Genomic DNA, 6,232 nt, shown 5'->3' on the forward strand with positions numbered 1-6,232 from the left:
TCTCTCAAATAAAAAAAAAAAAGGATACCTCAGATTAAAATAATTGATAAATTCAGGTGTTGCATTGGCAACTGTAACCAAACATCTATACTATATAGAATACTGACCTTACCGGGAGATGCCTTTTATAATTATGACACTTACATTCGGCCCCAGGCCCCACCCAGCTCCTTCCAGCCAAGACAAGATGCCACCCTACGCTTCTGACACACACAAAAAATAAATGAGTAATCGGCCACAAAGTGTCAGCCAGCCTTAATCCCCTTTTAATTTCTTTGTGGGGCCTGCGCCAGGGCTCTGGCGGCAGCGTGGAGCTGGCCGCTGACGGCAGGATGGCCGCGGTGACAGGCAGGCAGACCTGGGGGTGTTTACTGGGATCCAAGCAAAGAAAATACAATAACCACACACTGCCACCATTGTTTGCCTTGCACTTGAGCGGGATTTAGGTTTTCCCAGCACTCTGTCACAAGTATGTGTGCGTGCACACGTGCCCCCCACACACACGCTCGCACTTTTCTTATGCCACCAGATTGTACCATGGACATATGCATGCTCCTTTTCGCTCTGCATCCCTCATGAGGGTGCACAAACACACACACACACACACTCACACACACCTACATGCATATATTAAGCATGTGCTGGAGCACTCAAGCACACCCCTGGTAATACTACTCTAGATGAGGTTATTTATATCTTAATTTATACAGGTTGGTCTCAGCGTAGGGGTCTTTGCCACACAGCTGCCCAATCCCCGGCAATCCCACAATGCCAAGAGTATTATCTCCTTTTGAACAGCAATTTATTTTCTTCCCTCCTCACCGTTGTTCAAAAGTAAAGGTCCCGTCATTAAAATGTATGCTTTCTCAATGCAGCCGTACTGAAAAAGGTCAGCCGGCGAACTGCATTCCCTCTCTGTTCACGTAATGAAAGGCGTAAAGCAAGAAGGAGTCGGAGGCTGAGAGTTCATGTCTTAGTAACACATTTGCCCAAGAGGTGGGTTCAGTGGAACAAAATGGAGAAGGTTAACGTTATTCTGGCAGATGAAGGCATTTTTCTTGACATTTACACACAGCAGGGATTTTCTCCCTGGGAGCACCCTCATAACACTCGACTACGCAGCGGATGAGCAGTGGCATATGCATTAAGCGTACAAAGTATTCAACGTGTCATCTTGTTTCCAGGAAGTACATAATCTTGAGGAAGCAATACACACTTTTTTAATGATGTAATCTGCTCAATTTGCACCCCTTACAGTAAGGAGATATGTGTGTGTGTGTGTGTGTGGGAAATGGTTAACACAGGGGTCTTCAGTTTTTTTTTTTTAGCTTAATCAGTTGGTTGATTTTAGAATTTCACAGATTTTGTATTAGTATGTGGGTACTGTGTATGTTGGCTATTACGTAATAAGAAACTGTCGAGCAGACCTGTGTTGCCGTTACAGTGTTTGTCCACCAGAGAGCACTGACAAGTCCACTTTTCACCTGTTAAAGGGACCGCTCAGTATCTGCTGGTCATGATAACCAATTTTGAGCAAGTAATAGAATTTTAAGAAATCCTTTTAGTTTTTTTTTTTGCATTTATTATTTCTGTTGAAAATGACATTTGAATATTCATTCTAGAAAAACGCATGGGTTCAAACATATTCAAATATCTATTTTTGTGCATTATGTCCATAAGAGGACCGGCCGATATCATGGCAGTCGAAAGCTAACTACTTGTATAGGTATATTTATTAACACAGACATGTACTTAAAAATAAAAATCGACATACCTACACATACAAAATAATAAATAATAATGCCCTATATAATGTAAATCTTTTTTTAAAGATATTTTTAATTTTTCCACTTTATTGCTTTGATAGTGCATAGACAGGAACGGGGGAGAGAGATGGGGAATGTCGTGCACCAAAGGGCCGCAGGTCGGATTCAAACCAGGACTCAGCCAGCGCTCTTACTAATACTTCTCCTTTTTTCTTTTTTTTATTAAAATAATTGTAAGTTGCAGCTCTGGAGTCATTTATCAAGGATTTGCTGCTTTTCTTTGTTTAATATCATTTGTGTTTTGGACTGTCAAGTCTAGTAAAAATATTTAAATACGGCACATTGGGGCTCTGGGTGCTTGTAATGGGCATTTCATAGATTTAGTCGTTTTGTGGATTAAATAATTAACTGACTAATTTAAAAAAAAAACACATCTACAGATAATGCAAATATAATCATTGGATATGTTTGATTTTAAATGAAAAGTGGTAAAGAGAATATTCAGAGTGTCTCTGCTCTCTGTCTATAAGGTTTTTTTTTTTGAAGCGCCAATCGTCCCAGCAATCCTTTACGGCAACATAAGAGGTTAGCTTAGACAGACATATGACTAGATACGGTCCAGTCTCATTTAAGGCTAATTCCTGTGTGGCTCTGGATGTTTGATCCCATTGCCCATCTGAAGTAATTAAAGGGTTATTAGTAAACAGATATTCACGCTCGCTCACTCTTGCCAACTGTTTCATGCCATCTGCTGCCGGCGCACGTGCTTTGACATTGGAAATATGCTGCTGAACTGACACGGGTGTTTCAACGCATAGGGAATGAACCGAGCTTTCATCAAGTCTAAACACAGTCAAGCAGTGTCATCTGTGTGTGTGTGTGCGTGTGTGTGTGTGCGTGCGTGTGTGTGTGTGCGTGTGTGTGTGTGTGTGTGTGTGTGTGTGTGTGTGTGTAAAAAAAAAAAAAAGGGACATTATAACCTTGTTTGTGCTATTTTAAACCCGCTTGTTAATTTCAATCCCTTTTTAACTGGCTCTACTTTTGATATGAGCCGACCACTATTCTTATATTTCATCTCTGCACAGCCCCCTCTCCTTCCTCTTCTCCTTCTTCCCTCCCTGTCTCTCTCTTCTCTGGCTCCCGCTCTGCCCTCCTGTCTGTTTTTATCCTTTTTTTATTTTCAGTAATATAGAAGGGATTAACCCTGCTGGCCCCTCTGTGGTTACTGTTTCATTTTATTCTTATTAAAATCTTAAGAACCTGCTTTATTATTCCTGTTTGATACTACCTCAATAATCCTGTGTGTGTGTGTGTGTGTGTGTGTGTGTGTGTGTGTGTGTGTGTGTGTGTGTGTGTGTGTGTGTGTGTGTTGCAGCAGCCACAGACCCATAGGTGTTCTGTTTGCTTGGGCTGGCAGGAAGTCCTGGACACACACATTACACACATTCTTCACACGTGTGCAAGTCACTTTCTTTATAGAGCACATTTAAAACCAACCTAGGCTGAACAAAGTGCTACAAAGTTATATGATATTATAAAAACAAAGGAAGACAATAAAATATAGACTCAATGAACATCATCGCCTACAAACTACACACTTCTATACAAATGGCCCTAAACATATAGATGCACAAGAGGGAATATATGCTGGCTGTGAAGTCCAGGAGATTGTCTTTTTCAAACAAAACTGCCTTCATTAAATCGATAGAAGAAGTGTCATAAAAACGTGTACATTTCAACTCATTGTCTCGTGTGGTTTTTCTGTAATTCGCTGCTACTTCTGACAAACCCGTTTTTTTTTTTTCTCTCTCTTCCCGTCCGTGTCGAGGTGGCTATTACCGCTGATGGGTTTCCAGTGTTTGCTGTGATCTTTCTTACAGCGAGCGGCATTGATTTTGTGAAACCTCTGATAAATCTCCGACAGGAACTAGACAGGAGTGTTGTCACAGCAAAGCTTCACTGGATCACGCCGTGATTTCTCCTGCAGTCTCACTGACCCGGGGAGCTTTATTTAGAGAAGCTGTACACCGTGGTAGCTACAGTAATGTCTCGTCTGCTGCTAAATATTTCAATTCAACCTCTACTGAACATCAGCTGAAAGGGGGGGGTTGCTCGGTCCAATTAGAATGTTCACAGATTTCTTGCATTGAGTTGTAATCTTTAATTTTAAGTGCATGAGTCAAGAAAAAGAAAGCCCCTTTTGCAGTAGCTTCCTTTGTGTGTTTTCAGTTCGCCATAGGCTATATGAGCTGGCAAATGTGGGGAGAGGAGGGAAAAGATTAGAAATTTAAGGTTTTCTTTCATCCTATGAGAGGACTAGCTAATGTGACGTTAACCTAATCATTTAGTATGCTTTTGGAGAGCATCTGCCCAAGTCCAGCTGTAAGCGTTTCAACCTGGAGACCAATCATCTCTTCATTAAAAGTGTGATACTGTTCAAGTGTCTCCGCACGCAGCCAGGAGCACAGAGGATTACACTATCGACTCCGGGAAAGGTCAACATTATTTGATTTTTCTCAAAGGTTACTATTTATACGTATTTATCGACTGCCGTTTTCTCATAACGTACTTAAGGGCGCGGGAAACGGCACACTCATTTTCCTTGTCTTTGTCCTCCCTGTTTGAGAGTCGTCTGCAGCGATGTGTGCGTTCTAATTTCTCATTTGCCATGCATTAAATTCAGATGAGAGGAGGATTGTTGGGGACAACGCTGAGCACGCTGTGCGAGATGAATCTGAAATTGAACCAAAGTGTTTCATTAGGAGCTGTTGGCTGGCTGCTAAAACAACCCGGGGGTGTAATCCCCTCATTTACTCACTCCTTCCTCTTTCCTTTTTTTTTGGGAGTATTTCTATCCTTTTTCCATAAGTGTCTTTAACTCAAAATACATGACTTCTTCCTAACTTCTTGCTTCACGTTCCACTCCCCTGACCTTCCTCTCTTTTTCCACCGCCTGTGAGAGCACCTCGTCCTTGCAAACAGAGACATAACCAAATCCCCCCCCTCCCCCCCCTCCCCCCCTCCCCCTTATGCCTGTGCACCAGGGTCACGCCGTTAAAATGACTCTTTTTATTACAGTTCATAAACAGCGACTCCCCCGGCGAGCCCTGGAAAATTTCACATAAACTTTGTTCAAACAGACGTTAGCCTCCCTGGTCCTCAGCCACCTCTCTCCACGCGTGAAAATAGCTCCGCTCAATCACAGGCAGAGAAAACACGCCCAAAACAGTGCAAATAGCAAGGCAGTCGCTGATATATCAAGTCATTATTGACCAGAACACCGGGGGAATAGATCTCATATAAAAACAATAACTAAGTCTTTGCCTTTTCCTTTTTCCTGCCCTCTACCCTCCCCTCTCTTAGCGTAGGCGGTAATGGAAGGCGATGCGCTGGCAGTAAACTTTGTGGCTTAAAATTAAATAGCGTGGAGGGGAGCTCAGGTGAGCGCTCCAAAGTGATAAAAGGCAGCCAAAATAAAAAAGCAGCAGTTGATTTAACTGTGTGATGCTGGATCTGTACAATAGTTCTTTGCGGCTTTCTCTCGCTCCGTGGAGCTGTCAGAGCAGTTCCTCTCAGCGCCGAGGGCTCGCAGCGCTCCCTTGTTGGTAATCGTGGTCGAGGCTCGCTGTAATGGAGATGAGTAGCAGGAAAGCAGAACGGTGTGTTGTTGTGTTTTCACTGTAGAGTTGCTACAGCTTTACTTGATTGGAGCTCAAAATGTGAAACAAAGGGCAAAGGTCACTTCTTTCTCACTTGTCTCAGGCCGGGCTTTAATAAACAGGACATCATGGTTTTCATGGTAAAACATTTCAAATAGCACCTGATGCTCCAGTACTCAAAGCATACGTGTTCGCCGACTGTGGCATTCTCAAACATCAAACAACTAATCTTATTTTTGTCTTTCAAATGGTGATAGTATCTTTTCACCATCAGATATTAGGCACAGGCTAATTAAAGGAGAAATCTGTAAAGTCATTTTAAAAGACCACTTTTGATTTGAATTAAATCACTAAACTGTTTTGACATCAAATCTGAAAGCATCAACCAGGTTTACGGGGTGAAACAAAGGATTTGTCTGGATTATAATAATAATAAAAAAAAATTTAATCACATCGAAACTAATGAAGATTCAGTTACAGAATACAGTAGGTTCCTTTGTTGATGGAATACTAGTGATACTGCTGGCTGTTAGATTCTACATTAACATTAGATTGTGCGTGATTAAATAAATAAATACACATTTACAGCTACATTGTGACTTAAAGTAGATTTTATGCTTTATTTTTTTTCAGGTATGGATCAAATAACTTGTAATAGGACTCCTGCTTACTGATTGTTTGAAATGAATAGCCAACCCTATTACTACACAACTTTTCCACCACAGGACTTGTTTCCTACTTAAATGTGTGTGTGTGGGTGTGTGTGTGTGTGTGTGTGTGTGTGTGTGTGTGTGTGTGTGTGTGTGT

At 41.8% G+C, this 6,232-nt stretch overlaps 1 long non-coding RNA gene across 1 annotated transcript in view; it reads right to left on the bottom strand.

Moving 5' to 3' along the window:
* Positions 1-631: 631 nt before the first annotated feature.
* LOC117959574 overlaps positions 632-6,232 on the bottom strand; it is a 13,408-nt gene continuing 7,807 nt past the window's right edge. The window contains exon 3 of the long non-coding RNA XR_004659967.1: positions 632-641. This is a non-coding gene — a long non-coding RNA (uncharacterized LOC117959574). The remainder of the gene's footprint in view (positions 642-6,232) is intronic.

This window comes from Etheostoma cragini, chromosome 16 (genome assembly GCF_013103735.1).
Source record: "Etheostoma cragini isolate CJK2018 chromosome 16, CSU_Ecrag_1.0, whole genome shotgun sequence".
Taxonomy (NCBI): domain Eukaryota; kingdom Metazoa; phylum Chordata; class Actinopteri; order Perciformes; family Percidae; genus Etheostoma; species Etheostoma cragini.